This window comes from Coturnix japonica, chromosome 2, assembly GCF_001577835.2.
Source record: "Coturnix japonica isolate 7356 chromosome 2, Coturnix japonica 2.1, whole genome shotgun sequence".
Taxonomy (NCBI): domain Eukaryota; kingdom Metazoa; phylum Chordata; class Aves; order Galliformes; family Phasianidae; genus Coturnix; species Coturnix japonica.
In genome coordinates this window covers 114,892,685-114,913,303 of record NC_029517.1, presented here as the reverse complement: position 1 = coordinate 114,913,303, position 20,619 = coordinate 114,892,685, and the positions used below count along the sequence as shown (strand labels likewise).

Genomic DNA, 20,619 nt, shown 5'->3' with positions numbered 1-20,619 from the left:
GTTGCTCTGTTGTGCAGCAGCTGGAACTACCCCACTGGGTAATTACAAGTCAGACTCAACAGAAGCAGGTCCGTGTCCATCCTGTTGGTGTGAATAGTTTCAAAGCAACACCTTTACTACAAGCCTGAATTCATACATGTATGTACAGACATAAATGCATCCCCCCAGTTCAGAATAAACTATGCTGGAGCCACAAGTAGGTGGTTGTTAGCCCAAGTACTCTGGCACAGTTGGAAAAAGGATGTGAAAAGACATGCTGGGGAATCCATGCCTTTAGTTTGGTGATGGGAATTACCAGTTGTGACAACAAACATGCCCATTAGAAGCTTGATGCTGCTGTCAGTGGTTAAAAGCAACATTGCTAACCTATTGATGTCACACAAAGCAAAGTGGGTTAGCTGGTGTAGTGTGTGGGGGGGGTGTGTCATCCTTTTAATCTCATGATCTGTGCTCACCAGATAAATTCAGCTGATGAATTCTCTAAGAAACACTGTACAAAATGAAATATAGATTCCTGTTCTGAACAGATTTGTTGCTTGGATAGTACTTAACAGGAAAATTATGTAGACTTTGTAAAAAGGCCATTATGAAGAACATCAAGGAACTTGCTGCTGCTTGGGTAGATTGTCCTGCAGCTCTCACAGGCTCCTGAAATCCACAGTAAATAATAATAATATTTATTAATGAAATTTAACTTTTACCAGATGGTAAGTAATAGCAGCATGTTTGGCGTGCTGTTCAATAATGTTCTGCTGCTGCTTTGAATTCTCATTACATAGTGTGCTCCTGGAGTTGCAAAGTAACCTCATTGTAAAGACCTGCCTGCCCGTGCCCTGCTGTGGATGGGGGATTTGCTGTGCAAACCTTATCCAAAGCCGGCAGATGCCAATGGAAACAACCCTGCATGCTGGCAGATGAACCGCGGAGCTGCCAAAGTAGCTGAAATAGGTACCTTTCATCAGAGAAAAAAAATTGTTCTGCCCCAGCAGTGCATATTGGCCAGTATCAGTCATTTAATTTCACTTTTGGTCTCAATTTTCTTGATGCAAGAATAAAATTCAATTAAATATCAAATGACCAAAAAATGATTTGTAAATACAGTGCACAGCAGAGAGTTTTCTGCTTATTTCTTCCATTAAACTGCTTGCTTGTTTCCTACAAAACCTGTAGACTGGAAATCCAGACATTTAAATTGAACTTAATTCTTCCAACACAGCAGGATAGCTGCCATATTCCACACAAGGCCATCTGTAGCAAGAAAAACACAACATAAAACCCAGATTCTGTATTGGAAATCTTCATCTTCCATACCTTCTTTTTTGCCATAGTGATTCTATTCACTTTTGTCTTTCTTGCTGGTGCTGAGAATCCAGATGGACCGGGCACCCTGGTTTGCTTCCTAGTATATGGTGATATGTCAATACAGGAGATAAGCTGTCTAAGGACTCGTCCATGGTATGTATGGTGGCTGCTGCTTTGATCTGTCAATCTGCATTTTTAGCTTTTCCCCTTATTATGGACTAGACGCCAAAGGATGGAGATTCTTCTAGGGTGCTACAACCCAACAGCTTTCAAGGATATTTTGTTCTGAACATTATTCTTTTGCTGTCTCAGTTCTCAGAGGCCACAGGGCATTGTGAGGAACCAGGCATGACTCTTGCCCCCACTGGGGACTGAAGAACAGCTCAGTCTCCCATCTGAAAGAGGCCTGGAGCCTTCCCCCTCCTCAGGCCTTGAGCCCAGCTGGGACATCCTCACTGCACAGGCTTGAAGCTTCACTGTGTACCGATGGGAAGTGAGTCTTCTGGGAACAAAAGCCCTGGGTTTGAGTCCAGAAACATACTCAGAGTCCAGCTCTTTCTGCTGGTAGGCATTTTTACCTTGCACTTCAGCACAGATTTGTCTCTATGCTGTCTGGGTCACTTCCTTGGCAATACCTGCCAGCGGCAGGACTGAGACTAGAGGCAAAGTGATTCTTTGATGTCCTTGCAAATGAATAAAAAAGTCATTTCAAACACAGTTGTGAAAGGTTTTTCAGGCTCCTGTGAGCAGCATCTATTTAATGCTAGATAATTCTGGCTCCAGATATTTTTTTCCTGAAAATATCCCCAAAATAAACATGTAGAATCCCATCAAATCAGTCAACTTGAGTAAGAGTAAATCCAATTTTCTGCTCATAACAAATGATCTACTGATCAATGGAAATTCTTTAAGTAGCTCTTGTCTTATTTCTGAAATAAGAATTAGGCCAAATAAAAGAATGAGGAGGCTTTTCTAACACACAGAGCACAGGAATGGATTTCTCCCTTCTTCACATACACATGGAGCTCCCCCAGGAGAGTGCAGTATCAGGAGGAGGAGGATCTCACTTATAGATTTGGGTGCAACCCAATCTGGGACCGTTGCAGCCAGTCACAACATTGCCATTTACTTCAGCATATGCAGGCGCTAACTTTTAGATGTGTATTTTCCTTTAAAGACCTTGCACACCAGTTAATTGTTTGTGTGTGTATGTTATGTGCATGCGGACCAGATGCACAGAGTTGTGGACCCCAGAGAATTTCACTGCTTTCAAAGGATGTGATGTAAAATTCTGTACACTAAATTTATTTCTTCCCATGCAACTGTGTACAATCAGTTCTAATAGGAACTAGACACTTCCTGCACGTCTGTTTTTTAATGCTATCTGCTAAGTTTTATAAGGGCCATATTTAGCTGTACATCCTCTCCACTGTTAACTGTATTATCCTTCTAAGGAAGCCATTAACTCTTCGCTGAACGCTCTTCCTATAGCAGTTTTACAATGCATGCATGGTGAAACATGGATCTCTGTGGGCTAAGCAGCTCTTCCAAGTGAAAGAACCAGTGAGCACATATGTAACGGGGATAAATGAGGAGAACCTCTAAAAATGCATGACATGATCAGCAAGTAATTTCTGCTCATGTGCCTTCCAACAGCTCCTAATGCAAACTTTGTATATTTAAACAACTTCCTTTTTTTACAGCAGGTCCTGAGGCTATTGCTCATGCCTCTCAGAAATGATATTTTCAGTTCCATTTTCATTCCAGCTTGAAGGAGAGAGGTGGTTTGCACATCTTGGCTACTTCCACATTTGCAGCTGAAGACGCTTTCTTCATTGCATCATTCTGGACCAGCTCCCACATTTCATCTCACACTGTTCTGCTCTGCTTTCCCTGTACAAAGTGGAACCACCAGCTTTCAGCTGAAGCAGTCTATTTTAAGATTAAGGAGAAATGAAATGAGGAAGATCATAAGTGAAAACTCCATGGAGAAGTTCACAGTGCTTCCTTTTTATGAAAACAAACTAGAAGCTGCTTCTGGCAAATACAAAGGTTTTATTAATGGAAATGTATGGTAAAGATCTTAATCCTTGAACCTGGCATTGCTCTATTCTATAAAGCCTGCATAGAGTTTACACGGGAGTTATAAATCAGAAAGAGGTAGCACTGAAATAAACAGTCTGTACTTTCTAATGGATAACGGTATTAAATGTACAGCGAGTTTTTTGCCTTACCTCTTCTGCACTTGAATAACCAAATGTCAACAGATCATAAAATGCATTCCAGTCTGTGCTCACCTGCATACACTTCCTTTGAAAAAGCCAAAAAATGGACAATTTCCATTCCAATCTCCAGTGTGTGTGTTTTCTTCCTGTGGTTTGTGGTTCCATCTTCCTCTAACTGAGGCTGAAAGGAGGCAGTAAGCTAACAGGTGCCCAGATGGCTTCATGGTATTGATGTCAGAAAGACTTTCAACTCAGACCCTGCAGGACCACTGGAGGCCACTGGAGGTGGATCCATGTCAAACTGTTGTGTTCACACTCTTCTCACTCTCTTATACAATCCATACCCATGGGCTTCTCCTTCCACAATGGTAATAGACTGGTTTAAAAAATAAATGGCAGACATGACTAATCTTACAAGGAAAATGAATATTCTGCCCAGTTTTCTTTTGGTGCTGATGCTCTTTTCTCCTTTCTGGTTCTGTCCTGGGGAAGGAGAGAACAAATGGGTAGGGTCAGACCCAGCTTTTGTGCGGAAGCAAAGAAGCATGAGGAAACTGTCTCAGGTTGTACTAAGGAAGATTTGCATTGGATATTAGGAAGAATTTCTTCACAGTGGTCAAACAATGGAATGGGTTGTTCAAGGACACGGTGTTGTCCCCATCCCCGAAGGTCTTTAAGAAATATATGGATGTGGCACTAAGGGACATTGTTTAATAAAAGGGCTCAGTAGATCAGGTTGATAGCTGGATTTGGTGACCTTGAAGTTGTTTTGCAGCCTAGATGATTTCCTGATTCTGTGATTCTGTGTATATGCTGAGGTTACATATAAACAAGGCCCAGTGTCCCAGCTGGCTGGCAGCCTGTATTTCAGGGGAAGGAGACAATGGGATGAGAGGGGAGGGTGAAATGTTGAAAATGTGTGTTCTTAAAACAGTCTAGTAATGATCCTTGGAAAGATATTCACTTGTGTCTAATGTGGCTAAGGAAAAGAAGGAAGAAGAGAAACCTGAGCAAACATGTACACTGTGAACACCCCAGCAGGAATGAATTTCACAGCCAGCTCCGCTGCCCAGGAGTTTCACTTTCCTCATCTCACCCCAGGACGCCTGCAGCACTGTGACCCCAGTCTGACTTGTGACTGATCTGCCCACCAGCAAGTCTGGAGGAATGGACGGGAGAGACTCACTCAGGCCAGGGGACACCTCATGCAGTCTCAGGCTCTTTGAAGCCACAGGGCCACACCACATCCTTCTTCCCAAAACTGCACATCCCAAGGGGGCTGATAAATAGGAAAGTCCAGAGTAAAATATGTAGAAACTTCTGACAGAGTTTTTCCTTCATCTGCATTTGTAGGAGTGACCAAACTCTCAAGGTTGCTAGCCTAACATGCGATACCCATTAAATACATATATATTAGGAAAGAAAACAAGAGAAACTCAACCTCAATATGTCTTAGGACAAGGATTCCTGAAGGATTGTTGTATAGACAATGAAAAGAAATTCTTGAGGTTATTATAGAAATTACTGTAAATTATGATTTTTTTCAGAAATAGAACTATTTATTTTCTCAAAAATTCTCATTCATTTTGTTTAGCTGGTCAGAGCATACATCCCATAATGCTGCGAGTGTGCTTCAGGTGCTGTCTGGGTTGCTCAGGATGGCTGCTGGCTGTATGTTAGGCTTTCAGTGGGATTTTGGAGGCCCATTCTCATCAGACGAGGTCCTGCATAATCCCACTGAGATATGCACAGCCAACTAACTTTTAAGAGCAGGAATACACAGGTTATTATTACACAGTATGAAATGGAAGGAGAAGGTACTGTTTTGATTAAGGAGCGGTTGACCTCTATTACATGCAGAAATAGATGACAATTTGGAGTATGGGTCAGCAGGGAAATCAGACATTTTGATGGAGAATTTCAGCCTAAAAACATAAAATCAAGTGCCTGGAGTAAAGGCATGCTCTTGCATCATGGATCTAGTGGAATAATCTCCCAATAGATACAGAGAATCAATACTGCCTTGCCAGGGCTCCTCAATCAAATGCTTCTGATGAAACTCCTCAGCAGGATCTTAGGGAAACCAAAGACTTGGTCGTAAGAGAAGAAACATAATATGACTTTCAGTTGTGTCCAGTGCCAGAACAAGAGGCCATGGGTACAAACAGGAGCACAGGGGCTCCCTCAGGGCACCAGGCAGCACTGCTGTGCCATGCGGTGCCAGAGCACTGGCACAGGTTGCCCACAAGCTGTGGGGTCTCCTCCCTGGGGATGTTCAGAAGCTGCCTGGCCATGGGACTGGGCCCCCTGCTCTGGCAGAAGGGCCTGAATAAACTGGATGATTTTGTCATTAAAATGGTGGGTAGAATTTAGTGTAGATAGATTCATAGAAATGAAAAAGGGAAGAAAAATCTTAATTTCACACAAAAAAAACCCAAACCAAATAAAGAAAAAAACAAAACAAATCATGGGTTCTGAGCTACTCCTCCTGCTGAGGAACTTTCTGTTCTGTGGTTATGACAAATAGTCCTCTGAAAATTTCCACTCAGTTTTTGATAGTGTGCAAAAAGTAAATTTGAACTCTTTCAGGCAAGTAGGAAGAAAATAGAAAGTACTACTGCAGAACTCCATAGTTTGTCCAAATACTGTGTCATGGTGCAGACCTTTCCCCTCATGACCAAGGAGAGCTTTGGTGTAGACGCAAGCAAATGTGATGGCAAATAAGGAACAGGAGCCAAGCAGGGAGCAGGAGAAGAAGTGGATGATTCCCTGTGTGGAAAGGAGATGCATGTGTTGGGGAGGTTTAACAGATATCTGTTACAATGTGGTGATCATGCTGAATCACAGAATCATAAAATCATTGAGGCTGGGAACGACCACTAAGATCTTCTAATCCAGTCATCAAGCCATCAACCACCATGCCCACTAACCTTGTCCCTCAGTGCCATGTCTAAGACCAGCAAGAGGCAGCAGTGTCTGAGGGCGTCATGGCTGGGAAGCACATAGTTGCTGGAAGGACTCAGGGGAACTGAGCATGGTAATGAGGGGGAAATCCTGGAAGAATTTCTTCTTCTGTCTCAATAGCTGTCTGAAAGCAGCTGGAGGCTGAGAGAGAAGTGAAGGTTAGTACCATGTGTGCCTGTCCCGCTCTTCATTTTCTCCATGCCATTGATGGAGATGGTTACAGCGTGCTGTTCTTATGATTCTGCAAGGTGCCGTGACTCCAAAGGTTTCAAAAAGGACACTTGGCATTCTCCAGGGTAGACTTGTAGAGTTCAACCTGATGAGGAGAACATGTGAGAGATAAATTCTCCTCGTCATTTATCTCCTACTGGTAATGCTGGAAGATCTAGGCTGCCAGTGGAGTGTCATGTATATAACTATGCTCTGAATAGATTTATTTCACTTCATCTTCTAATTAAATTCACGTATATACGCTGCAAAAATAAACACTTCCTGGGGACTGAGAAGAGCTATGCCGGATGGGATGACATTCTTTGGTTTTGAATCAGATCTCACAGCCAGTGAGAAAGGATGATTAAGAAAGACGAAAACATCTGGAAAACAGCTGATGATGATGTCCTCCCAGGGGACATAATCAAAATATCCTGGAAGAATATTTCTGTTGTGGAAGCAAGGCCAATATTGTGCACAGATAGAAGAGTCTTATTTCTTGGGAAAACAAAAAAAGTGCCCTTGTCCAAAGGGCTAAAAAGCTCTCCATTAACATTAAAAAAAAAAAAAAAAGAAAAAGAAAAAAAAGAAAGGAAACAGTAATTCCTCCTTTTTCGGACAATGAAAATAAATGCTTACTAATATCTCCATATTTAGACAAGCAGGCATACTTAGGGGACATAGTCACTTGTTTGGTATCAAGGGCTTCTTTGTTTGCAGAAGTAAAAATAGCTTTTGAACAACCCTTGTGGGCACTTCTGCCTTCAAGCGTAACATGGCTGTAATACCAAGTAACAAGTGATTCACAATTCCTTTGAAATCAGCGTCAAAAACTGGCTCTTTATAAAGATGCTGACTCTGGAGAGGTTCACAGGGTGGAACATGGACACTGACCAGGTTCTCCTGGGTCCATCCTTGAACTGTGCTTCTGGGCTGCAGAGCCTCTCAGGCCACGGTCAACAGCCTTTGGGCAAGACTGCACTCATTAACCTTGCTTCTTAATCGGTCAGAGAGAGAGCTACACATCAAAACTCCTTTCCTCAGAGAATGAGTGACCTGCTAGTGCTGTCTTGAAAACCTAAACTCATTTCCTCCTGGCAGAGCCAGCCTTGCTCTCATTTGGCTGTTCAGGGATGCCTCCTGCTCGCGGCACAAGGTTCAGTTGCCTTTTCTGGCCTGGTGCTGAATGAAGATGGTGCAGAGCTGAGTGCACTGATCTTTTACATGGCTTAGCCCAAAAAAGCAAGCAAGAGCTCAACTGCTCAAAGGCAGTCTGGAGCCTTTAGCTGACCCTGTGCCATCTGATAGTCATGACATTTCCCCTTCACTGAGGCTGCTCTATCTTGCTCTATCTATCTACAGGGCATAGACTTCCCCTCCAAGACCCAGTCCCAATCAATCCACCTTCTTCATCATTTGGCCACCTGTATTATCATCAAATCCTGCCCTGTCAAGGGGAAAAGCAGTGCATGGAGAGCTCTGTCTGCTCAAGTTTTCCTCCAAGATCCCCTCTGTGAAAGTGAAGGCTTGATACTGACAGGTTGTAGTAAATCTCTCAGCTCAGGAATAGTACTGTATGGCTTAAGAACAAAGAGAACAAGAGCCTAATATCTTACAAGGGACCAGAGAGAAAATCAATCTAGGCAATTCCCAGACTATTTCTGTAACTCCTATAAAGTCAGGTTCCAGAAGGCTCTACACAATTTAAATCATATTTTGCAGGGAAAAGTAATCATGACTGTGGAGCTAATGGGAAATGGGTTAAAATTGTAGATTTTTCTTTAATAAGGAGCTGATCTTGTGGACGATTGAATTTTTACAGATCATAGATCTCATCGACCCAGACTTCAATGAACCGATTGATGGGAGAACAAAAGGGAAATTATTAGTTGAAATGGGAAAGAGGGGATCTCAGTGAGGAAAGTAAAGAAGAAGAAATAGATAATGAGAAAGTATTAATTGGGAATTAAGAGATTAGAGGATAATTCAGGTAGAAAGGTCATACTGAGGAACTGGCTTTTGTGTGTGTATTTTGAGAAATGGTGCTGATACAGAACACAGAAGTGGCTTAGAACAGTTCACTTTACAGAACACTGTCAGATTGGACTGGGATATTTGATGGGGCAAACAGGGTGACTATGAAGGCACAGGTAATGGATAGGAATTCAGGCACTTAGGGATCAGAAAAGACTTCCTACCATAAACCTGGAATTAAAAGTAATAGCAGAAAAAATTGCAGGTGCCTCAGTCATTGGCTGGCTGTAAATCACCACCAATCACCACTGAAACATTTCCAGTGGTAATGGGAATTGTTGATCCTATTTTCAAGACCCCAGGCTCCTGAAGCTGTTTGCTCCATGTTTACCTATTGGTGCATGTGTTCCCAGAGAACTATGGGCAGCATTGACTAGTCAATTCCTGGAGCACTCCGCAGAGCTACAGAAATGCAGTACCGCTCTCAACCCTTCATGATAGCATTTAGTCAATCCTTACTCACTACCGCAAAACATTTCCTCGTATTCCCAAACTTGAGTATTTTCTAGTGCTGTTCTATTCCTGGTGCATTTTTCTCATCTTCTTTTACATTGCCAAGGAGGGAACCAATGAATCAAACGGCTTTAAAACAATAGTTTTTCAGAGTGAGATTTGTCTAATATCTTGTGGGCAGCAGCTGCTATTACCAGCCTCTTGTGCCTATTTCTGTGGGATTCGTTTTCCCCACACAGAAACATTAGCACAGTTCTGCCATTACCTGCAGTGTTTCCAAGGTGAGTCAAATAATTTCAGTGGGCACTCAGAAGCGAGCATGCTCAGCTACAGCAGCTTCTGGCACACTGAAAGTGCCACATCCCAATGCGTGGGGAGCAATTAGATCCACAGTGTGAATTTAAGGTTGGTAATGAGGTAAGGGGAGTAAGAAAATGGCAAGAAAGTAGGAGAGTTGCAATTCAAAATTCGGTGAAACACCAAGATCCTGTGCGGTGAAACCTGTGGGAGATATCTACCAGGGATTCTGTGTGAGTCAGTGCTTTAGACCCACCACAGGATCCGCCTTTGTGTGCTTACACAGCCGTGCTGAAGTCAGGAACAACTCTGGATCTATTTGGGTTTTGGGGATTTTTGCCCAAGTTTCAAACAGTTACTGGAATGTAATGGGAAATGTGATCACAAAGAGTCTGGTCTTGATAGATATCCTATTTAGTTAATAAGCCCACTTATTTAGACATAGCAATTTCCTGTGATCTACAACACATTTCCAGAGATAAAACTCAAGTGCTGCTCTATAACTACTGCCTACAAGTACCACCAAAGAAAGAAAGTGTAGAGACCACTTCCATTTGATTCACAATTTAGAAGCAATCACGCTCCTCAGTAGTCATGTGTCTTTTACTCAGAGCTCCCCATGTACTCCTCTTTCCACAAGGTCACTTCCTTCTGCTAAACTTATTATTCTGACTGATCTCATGTCAGAAGAGCTGGTGACACCACTAACTGTGCACCAGCCCACACAAATAGCTCTCCCCAGCCAGCAGTATGCCAAGGGAACCATACCTGCCCCAAGTGAAGCTGCCCACCATGGGTCTGTTCCCCAGTACCCCGTGTTTCAAACAACCTACACAGAAGAACTGAGTCACAGCCCGATCAGCCAAGCCAAGTGCAGGACTGGTGGCTTCTTGCTTTCCAACACCACACACTGTGAGTTAAATTCCCATCTAGCTGCACAGTGACATTTATTAAAAGCAATTGCAAAATCACTCTCCAAACTGTGCAGCATCCTGTTTCTGTCCGAAACCAATTCACTTACGAAGATGAGCACCATTCCTCAACACTACAAAAATTAATAGAAGAGGAAAATGAAGTGAGGCATGTTATGAATGGTTGCCAGCACCAACTATCTCACGTTATTCCATGAAAGCCTCTCAAAGTACAGCCTCATAAGACCGATTAAATCAGTTGTCAGTAATCTGACTGAAGATGGCCTATGGGGCTGAGGTTAGAGAGAGGAAGGAAAACCATAGCAATAAAGGAAAGTGAATCCAGGATAGCACGCATAAGAGCAAGCAGCAAGAAACCTGGCTCCCCTTTTCAGCACCATCAACTGTTCTTAAATTTCTATGCAATCACTGTGTGCATGTGTCAGATAGATATAATTCAAGTAATTGCAGAAGGTTCCAGCTGTCAATACAGAGCCTCATGAGGGTAACCAAAATGCTGGCTGTCCTCCTGTGCAGCTTACTCCAGATGAACCCACACCCTCTAAAGCACTGGGTGGCTGGCACTGGGTAAGCCTGGGAAGGGAGCTGGAAAATGTGCTCACAAAGATGTTATATTCAAGGGACAGAAATTCTGACCATCAATTTTGTGGTCAGATTTTTTTAACATGTGCTTTTATTGTTTACCCAGAAGATCAACAAATTAACAGTTTTTCTTAAAACCACAGAGTATTTGTACTGCCCAGAGTGCATACATCATAACTCTGAAGCCAAGTTATAACTTGCAGTTACATCTGAGACCTTGCTCAGTCCTTCTCCAATGTAGACTTTGGAGTGAAACAATCTCCTGTCTTCCCTTTGGCTACAGGCCATGTGTGGACTCCCACCCACATGCAAAACTTTTAAATCAGCTGATGAGGAAAACATTGGATGGGCCAACCATGGAGGTTCCAGCTTGGGTCAAGTCCAAATGCTCAAAACTCCAGGCTTACTCACAAGGTCATGAGCAAAGATGATGCCTCATTCAGGCATGTTATCAGTAGGGCAAGAGTGGTTTAGCCATCTAGACATTCCATCAGGCTCATGGGGTCCAGCACATTGAGTACTGTCCTCCTCACTTATTGGCAGCATCAAGCAGCACGTGCTTGTCTGAGGCGGATGGCATGGCCTGAGCTTGGGATAAACAAGCACATGTGTGCCCTAGAAATCCCGAGGGCACAACTGCAGAAATATTGACAAACAGGTGGACTTTAATTCATGCAGGCAAACTTTTATGCCATTGCATAGAGGATGACCGTGTACTGTTCCTGCTTTTCCAGTTAGTCAAAGGTCATTTCACTGGAAAGTGCATGTTTTCTCATGTGTGGGATTTTTGGAGGGTTTTCTTTGAAGCATGAACTGGGTGTGACTTCTAACTTTTTGCTAGGCTGGAAGTGTGCAAGGTATCCCAAAGGGAACCCCATGGAAAGAGATGCCAAAGGCTGCTGCTTAAATGCTGTCACACACATGTGACATCAGCAGAGGTATCCCATGTCCCAAGAAAGCTTCTGCTCACACCACTCTTTGCCACCTCCGTTTCCTCCCAGGTGTAGGACTCGTGTTTAAGAAAACCATCTGGATCCGTGATTTAATGGGTTTAGCAGGAAAGGGAAAGATCCAATGAAAACCCTTATCTTTTTTTAAGGCAACCTCTGGAGGAAATTATTTCACAAACAAAAGACAACTTGCAACAAAATTTGGTCAGAAGAGGAACAACCCATCTAGCCTCAGTTTCAGGCTGATCTTTGGAGGAGTCACTCTTACTCAGGTCTAAAAACCCTATTTAGGATTTGGTTATGGGACTCCTAGTGCCACATGCCTCATGAAGGGTATATTCATATTAAGGATGCTAGAAGATGTATATAGATATCAGTTTTTCAGGCCATTATTAATACTCAGAATACTAAAAGAAAGCTCGCCATGCCCATTTAATGCAACAGAAGAACTGGCAAGTGATTGCTACCAGCTTCCTCACACCTCAGTCTGAAATTACTCTGCCCTGCACATTCCTGTTTGCTAACATCTAGGGAGATATTACACAAGAAGAAAAGGGGTGAGATGAAACCCTGTTTGTAAGTCGTTTGCACGTACTGGCTCCAAAAGAGAAACTACAATGACAATTAGATTTTGCTGCTGACAACAGAACGGCTAATCACTGGAGCTAAAATCAGATTACATGAAATGAAAGTCTGTTGTCTGGCTGCAGCTGAGTTTCAGATGTTCTTAGTTGAAGTGCACCAAGAGGAATTGCAATCCTGTTAGCCAAACAAGAACTAAAAGCCCAAATCAAATACCAGAAGGATCAAAATGCTCCTTCCTGCTCCCCACTTCCAGCTCCCCCTCTGCAATCCTACAGCTTGAACCCCAACTCCCTCCAGGTCCCAGGCTCTCTCTGTGCTGCCTTCAGGTCCCCACAGAAACATCCACACCGACACACAGCACACATCTGGAAGCATCAGCTTTGACAATGATGTGGCTGGAAGCTGAAAAGTATCAGCATTTAATCTGTTGGCCTCTCAAGCTTTCTTCTTTCTCTTCTTGTTCACATGCTGGTTGCAGAATTGCACAAAAAAACAGCAGCAAATCATACCTTCTGCTTGGCACCCAAGCAACAGTCAGAGGCGATGTACTGTACCACTGCTAACATTTTGGGTATTTGCTTTAGTAGCATTCACCCAGACTTTGCAGAAGGGTGTAACCAAAAAGTCAAAGAAAGAATATCTGCATATTGTAAATCTAATGATGAAGAAAACTGTAATTTACTTAAATTTGAGAAAAAAATCAAAGTAAACTCTTTAAAGACATTGGTCATATATTTGAGGCTTGCAATGGGGTAATAAAAACAGAAATTATGTACATAGGACATAGGACCTATTGTGGTATAGGAACTTCACCTCAACATATTGATTGAGGCAGTTCCCACCCCTGAATTAACACACGCCTACGAGTGAGTATTTGTTTTAGGGAAGTTAAATAGAAAGGCCGTGAATAAATATAAAAGCTGAGATGAAATAGCCATCTGGACTACATTAAACCAAAATACGTAATTGAAGCAGAGAGAGCTTACATCCTTTGATCCAGTCACGCACAATTGAAATGAAAGTAAATGGGCAATTCCTATTATCTAATCATCAGTGAAGAGTCTGCAGTACATGCAAGTGCCTCTGTGGCATGAGGACCCCAAGCCAGCCTTGCGTAGCCCCATGTTACATGCTGCACCAAGGCCAGGACATCAGCAGCAGCCTGAGCTGGGTCTGTGTTTAACCTGGCAGCTCTGGAACAGATTGCCCAGGTTTGTTATGGATCATATCATTGGATCTGTTCAAAGGTGGGTTTTATGGGGTTTTGAGCACCCTCATCTAGTGGCTGCTTATGGCAGAGGGGTTGGACTAGATGATTTTAAAGTTTTTGCAGTTCATATCATTCTGTGACGCCATGAATAAGTTTTGTAACCAGCTGTTGATATCAGTAACTATCTCCTGAATAAGCTAGGAACTCATTAAAAACTGCTTTCTGATAAGGAAGCACCACTGCTTCCTTACCCAGGCAATTTTCTGCCCATCATCAAATCCCAGCTTGGAGTGGGCACCCCTGACTCCCAGCCCCTTGGCTTCCTGGTCAAAGACAGCAGCCAGCCATAACCATCAGCTGGGCCTGCTTCAGGCTGAGCCCTAAGATCAATAGTGTTATGCTGGTAGAAATCCAGCGGGTAAAGGAAGAAACATAAGAAACTTTTCCCTGGCTGGAATTTCAGTTGGTTCAACCACAGTAAACCTAACAGCCTCCTAGAAGAGGCCTGTCTGGAGTGCAGAAGAAGTATCACTGAATGCAAGCAAATCATTTTTCAAGAGCCTGTTGTCAACTGCCAACTTCTGGAAAAGCTTTTCCATTTCTCCTGTGTTCCCCAGCTCTGTGCACATGGTTTTGTCCTGTGTTGAACGTGATGAGTTTTGGAATGGGCAGGACGTGAAGTCAGCCCTTTTGTGCAGAAGGAAACAGGCTGAAGAATAGCCTTGAAACAGCTCTGTGGTCACCTGCATCATATTTCCTAATTCATTTCTTGTTATTTTCTCGGCTCATAGAGTTAGAGAAATGACCTGCAAACATTCACTACACTATAAGCATGTGCATTTTCTGATATTACTACATAAAACACTCACCTGGAGAGAGTTCCCATTATTTCCCAAGCTCAAGCAGAAACTTCTCACAACCCTCTGCCTGACCACATTATGCAGTCGTTTCTTAGCTGTCACAGAACATAGCTGATAATTAATAAAATAGTAATTGTTTTTTGAAATCCTTCACAAATTCTTCATGACTTCTTTCGAAGCAATGTCTACCTGCTCTGTTAGGCAGAGGTAAATCCGGATCGGTACCTGAGCAGAGATGCTCCTGCGTGTCTGACAGCCCTTGTAGGGCACCACAGGTTGCTTCTGTGACACGCTGCTCACAATGGGCGCTCCTTGATGAGAATCATCCATTGAGTGAAGTCATAGAATCACAGAATCACCAAGGTTGGAAAGACCTCTAAGATCATCCAGTTCGACTGTCCACCTATCGCCAGTATTTCCCCCAGGTAGGCAAGAAATCAAGCAGCTGTGGCAAGGGGGTTGGAACCTGATGACCCTTGAGGTCCTTTCCAATGCAGGCCGTTCTATGATTCAGTTCTATGAGACTGCGTGCCTTTACATCCAGAGCAAAGATGATGTGGGATGGGGAGGGCAGCTAAAAAAATAACACTGTGCTTTTGGAAAACAGCTGGGAGCCCTGACAGCTCCCTTAGCTGAATCCAATTTCCAAGCTGGAAAAGGGCTCCAACAAGCCTTCTGTCACTGGCTGTATCCACCATAGTCCTGTTCCTGCTCTCACTAGAGCATGTCTTCTTCCCTTTGCTCTCAGTAGCTTAGAAGACTTTTATTATTTTTGCTGTTTGCATCTCACCAAGATATTAGAAGCTGCACAAGAATTCAGGGGAAAAGAGGAAACCCCACATTCATCCTAGGAGGTGCTGCTTCCCACTCAGCCCGACCACCCTCTGCGCTGTCCTCCTGCCAAGCAAAACTCTGCATCTCCGAGATGAACAGCGAGGGGAACGATGGTACATGAGAAACGGTGAATTTGCAGAGCAAATATCGTGTTCGTATTTGTCAGGAACAAAAGGTGTAATCTGTGGCCACGTGCAGCTGAATTTAAATCAGCTTGCACAGCTGAGCTAACCTTTATCCCTGCCTGCAAGGAGAATTAGCTTTCCCCAGCTGTGGTGCCCACATAACCCACAGCTGCTGGTTTTGGTAATGGGGGACTGTAAAGAAAAGCACCATGATCTGGAGAAAGCTCTTCCTTAGTGGAGCTTCACCATATTTCTACGAACTCCAGAGCTGTCATCTGAAAACTAGGTTAGGGTGACCCAGCTCTATGGGAAGGGTGAAGTCAGAGGGCGAGGCAGATCCTTTGAGTGATAAACACAATTGCTACCTTTTGTTCTCATTTCCTAGTCTGTTTCTTGAGGTTCCTAGTTTCTTATCGGGACGTGTGGCTTAAAGTTCCTGTTGTACACTGAACTTTCACATAGGCATTTCTCTGGAGCTGCTGACTTCAAGTGCGCTGAGCTGGGCTTACCCAGCCCTTTAGCGTTGGCCAAGTCAAGTTTGAAGGCTCCATGTGCTCATCTGTCCGTCACCTGGGAAAAGCAGCAGCAGCCCAGCAGGGACAGCTGTGGGAGGAGCAGATCCCACCTGTTGGAAGGATTCAGCTTTGGTAAAACCCCACTATCTTTGGAAATCTTTTGCATACCAGCAGCTGCCCACACTTTGTTGTATGCTGGGTAAGACCATGGAGCATCAAGTTGTCATTAGAAGCACATGGTAATCTGGAAGGGATGGGGCAGTCCCAGGTTCAGCAAAAGAACTGCTATGGAAAAGTTTGCTCATCAGACCCCAAGAAACACTCTAAATACAGGCAGAGAAAAATATTCCATAGGGCAGGGAAAGTGTCACCTCACACACGATTTCTATATTGAGATGCATTTGTTGGGAGCAACGGAATCAACACTTAGCTAAGAAAGAAAAACTCAGGCAGGGCTCACTTGCTGACAGGCTCAGTCTCCTGTGGCTGTTGAACTCAAGACCTACAGTGAAGTACAATCATTTATACCGTGCAAAAACCACTGTTCTTTATCGCAGTCAGAATACAAACACGTACGGACCCAGGGGCGTAGCTGAGATCAGCTATCAAGATGGGAGAGGTGGGGAGGTTCCCTGAGGCATCCAGAGCAGAGCAGCCCCCAAACCTTCAAAGGCAACCCAGCAAGAGCTGCAGATCCCAGCAGCTGATATATGTAGGCACTACTTATCATTTCAGGGATGAGGCATTTTACACTGTAAAAGCTCACTTCCTCTGCAACACTTGGAAAACAACAATACGATAACAAGGGATATTTCTCCCTCTGCCCCAATGTCAGTCTTTATCTCACAGCCTCCCATAAGTCTTATCCAGACCACAAACACTGTTTGTGGGTTCTTTGGCTGAGTCCCTCATTCACAGACAGCATCAGAGCAATAGACAAACTGCAGATAGTTCCCCCAAGGTCTGCTTTCCCATTGTAGTTGGATTTTAAAGACCCATGAGGAAAAAGAAGCAAAAAGAACAGGCCTTACTTCCAAGTGGTGATGCCAGCAGCTCATGGAGAGAGAGCTAAACAAAGTGCAAAAACAGCCCCAACAATAACACAATAAAATAGCACCATTTGGGGTGATTTTACACAGCCTGTTAGGGACTGTAGTTCTGATAAGAGATTAATTGCCAACACCTGTAGATGGCACTATAAAGAGGACTTGAAATGCCCTAACTTAGCATGTATGTTGGCTTAATAAACTATAATTTTTGTACCTTTTTAATTGTAACCCCCACCTATTCTGCTGCATTACCTTATGCAACAGCATTTTCTAAATGAAGCTCCAAGCCAAAAGACCCCACACTAGATAAATTATCTGAAGTAAATAAGCAAGCAGCTAACTGCAGCTAATTATATATCTGCCAGCAGCTTTGCTTTTAAGCACCTTACAGGTGAACATTTTAATTACTTAATGTGCTCTATTGTTCTCGAATTAGATACGAGAAAAATAACATTGATCCAATCCTTTCCTAATTTTTATGCATTAGAGTTGGAAGGCAAGTGGCTTTGTAAGGGGGATTACGTGTGTACTCATCCTACTTAGCTATGATAAAGTTCTCTGCTTCCTACTGAGATTGTTTAAGCCTCTTCTAACAGCTGTAGGGGGTTCCTAAAGCTGGAAGCTTTAGGGAATATGAATTACACCTGGGGAGAGTTCAGGGAAGAAAGAAGGACAACGTATGCCAAGGGCTCTCCAGAGCGTTTGGAGAACAGCAGCACACTGATGACTATTAGGGAAAAGAGATGGCTGGCTCACTGATGGAGCAGCGTGGGACAAAGACTGGTAGCCATCCCTTCCATCCAGGCATGTCCAAGAGGTGCTGTTTATTAGAGGCCTGGTGTAGCCACACACCTGCTATGCACCTCTATCTGAGGTCAGCTGCAGCTCTAGAAAGTGATTAAACCATCTGCAATTTGCCTTGCTCTTTGATCATTACTCATTATTGACTGCCAAGGAAGCCCATGGCAACCCTGCACTTCTGTCAGTTGTGTCAAGGGGAGATGAATCTGAACCTCCAGCTCCTCCTGAGGGAGATGAACAAAAAATAATTAAATCACATAATCGTTAAGACTGGAAAACTCCCTAAGACCAGCTACTGCATCCATCAGCCCAGCCCCATCCTGCCTACTAACATGTCCCTCAGTGCTACATGTTCCTTGAACACAGTGACTACTCCACTTCCCTGGGCAGCCCATTCCAATGCCTCACCATTCTTCCTGAGATGAGATTTTTCCTGTTATCCAACCTGAACCTCCCCTTGCACAGATTAAGGCCTCTGTGAATGGAACAGGAGATCAGAGGCTGAAACTGATCCACACTGGGACACCACTGTCCTCTGTCACTCACTGGAAAATGAAGCTTTGCCTGGTGACTGGTAGAACGTGATTAACACCCATTTTTAAGAAGGGTAGAAAGAATGACCCAGGGAGCTGCTGACCTGTTAGCCTCACCTCTGTGCCAGGGAAGGGCATGTAGAAAATCCTCCTGGAATCTATGCTAAGGTACATGGAAAACAGGGAGGTGCGGGGGCAAACAACAAGCTTTATTCTTTCAGGAGGCAAAGATTTCACTCTGAAATGGGCTCCAATTCAAAACCAGCACGAGAACCTCGCTCCAAGCCTCTGTGTGATGCCTGTTCTGCAGCCCTGATCCAACCAACATCACCTGGTGAGCTATGAGGAACACAAATTACTTGCCTGCTTCATTGCTTGGAAAGACAAATGTATGCAACCGGAAGAATCAGTCAGATAAACACAGAGCTGGTAGGAAGCACTGTGCTCCAGCATGACTGTGCACAGCAAAAGCACAGAGCAGCCAGAGAGCAACGACTGCAATCGTAACAAAACCTGCAGTGTGAAGCTCCACTTTGCCCCACACATGTTTACCTACCTTCAGTCAACAGCAGTTTTAAATCAACAGTCAAGGCATTGGTCATGAAAACTCATTGGGAAACGTGGGTAAATTGAAGTAACCCAGGAAAACAAACCGAACACCAGAATATATTAATAGGGTGGGAGTAGCGTCACCTTCCTTCTGTTTCCTTTTTATATCACACAGTATGTTTTCATTTTTAGGGATTAAGAAGTGTGGATAACGGTCTTGGATTTACTACAGAAACGCATTTTTTTAAGCAAGTCCCATGATAATTCTGTGGTTACGGCATGGGAACCGACGATCTGGAATCTTACCCCAGTCTTTGTCTTCAGCTTCCTGAGGAAACGCACACAAGGCACTTACCCTTTGTCCTCGTTTCTAACCTTTAGCACACACTCGCTGACCACCCCATGGACGTTGCTGTATTCTATGCACTGTTCAAAAGAAAATGCTTCCATTTCAAAGTGGTGCAAGAAGAAAAGCAGACAGAATCAATGATCATCGCTGCCAATTGCTGCATGGATGAGGGATAGGCTCGTCTGATCAGGCACAGAATCACAGAACTGTAGGGGTTGGAAGGGACCTCTAGAGATCATTGAGTCCAACCCCCCTGCCAAAGCAGGCTCCCCACACCACGTCACACAGGTAGGCGTCCAGGTGGGTCTTGAATATCTCAAGAGAAGGAGAAATTCAAGGATATGAGCCTGTGGCTGCACTGCAATGGGATGAAGGGCAGGCGAGCATGCAGCACTGGAGCCTGTGGGCTGGAGCTGCCCTGCTCCTGGGAGCAAGGACCAAACAGCGGTCGCCCTGTCCTGACCCACAGCCCTGCACAAAGGGCAGCGGGCATAGGAGGAGAGCCAGAAGAACCCTGCCCAGAGCTTCAGCCCAGAGACATTCTGGAGGAGCAGCGCTGCCTTCAAACAGGAAAGGTACAAATTGGTAGCCTGTGCATTTGGTAGCAACCAAAATAGAAGTCTTTCTCTTCCTTCTCCTCTGAAGACAACAGCTATCATTCCATGTTTTAATTAAAAGCCTCCTCAAAGCTACTCATTTGACTTGATTTTGCTTTGGCTGCCCCACAGCAAGTTTGACAACATGGGCAATTTGCAGGCCTGCATGTACGGCACACATAATTGAAGTTAACAGAAGTTACAAAGTCTTTAAAACTGAGCCAGGGTGGCTAAAGTTAGTGGCCCCAAATTAGAAGCAACGTCTGAAAACCCAGATAGGTTTGTCTGCGTGTTTGTGTTACAGCATCACCCAGAGGCTGCGATGCAGATTAACGCCTGTTGCAGCGCACGTTGTTCGGATGTTCTCATGTACAGACACAGAGACTGTGCTGCACCAGGGCCTGAGTATTTCCAAGGGACGTATCTACCAGATGAACTCGATGTATACATACGTACTCTCAGGCATTTAATGCACTATTTTTTCTTCAGCAAGAACCACCAATGTACAGAATTAGAAAGCACGATAATCGCAGGACATATTTTGGGTTACATCCATAAGAATGCTACCGCTATAAATTCCCCTACTCCAAAAATAAAAAATAAATTAAACTATCCAGTTATTCCACGATCATCTGAGAGCTGAGAGCCACAAAAGCCATGAAAA

At 43.9% G+C, this 20,619-nt stretch overlaps 1 long non-coding RNA gene across 3 annotated transcripts; it reads right to left on the bottom strand.

Annotated features, from left to right (window-relative positions):
* Positions 1–661: 661 nt before the first annotated feature.
* On the bottom strand, positions 662–19,625 carry LOC107310399. Of its 3 annotated transcripts, XR_001553581.2 has the most exons (4): positions 14,614–19,625; positions 6,658–6,807; positions 3,600–4,010; positions 662–3,234 (listed from the first exon to the last, which is right to left on the bottom strand). It is a non-coding gene; the product is annotated as an uncharacterized LOC107310399 (long non-coding RNA). The 3 variants fall into 3 exon arrangements; XR_004306271.1 differs by lacking the exon at positions 6,658–6,807; XR_004306272.1 differs by lacking the exon at positions 6,658–6,807 and having other exon boundaries at positions 662–3,195.
* Positions 19,626–20,619: the final 994 nt, after the last annotated feature.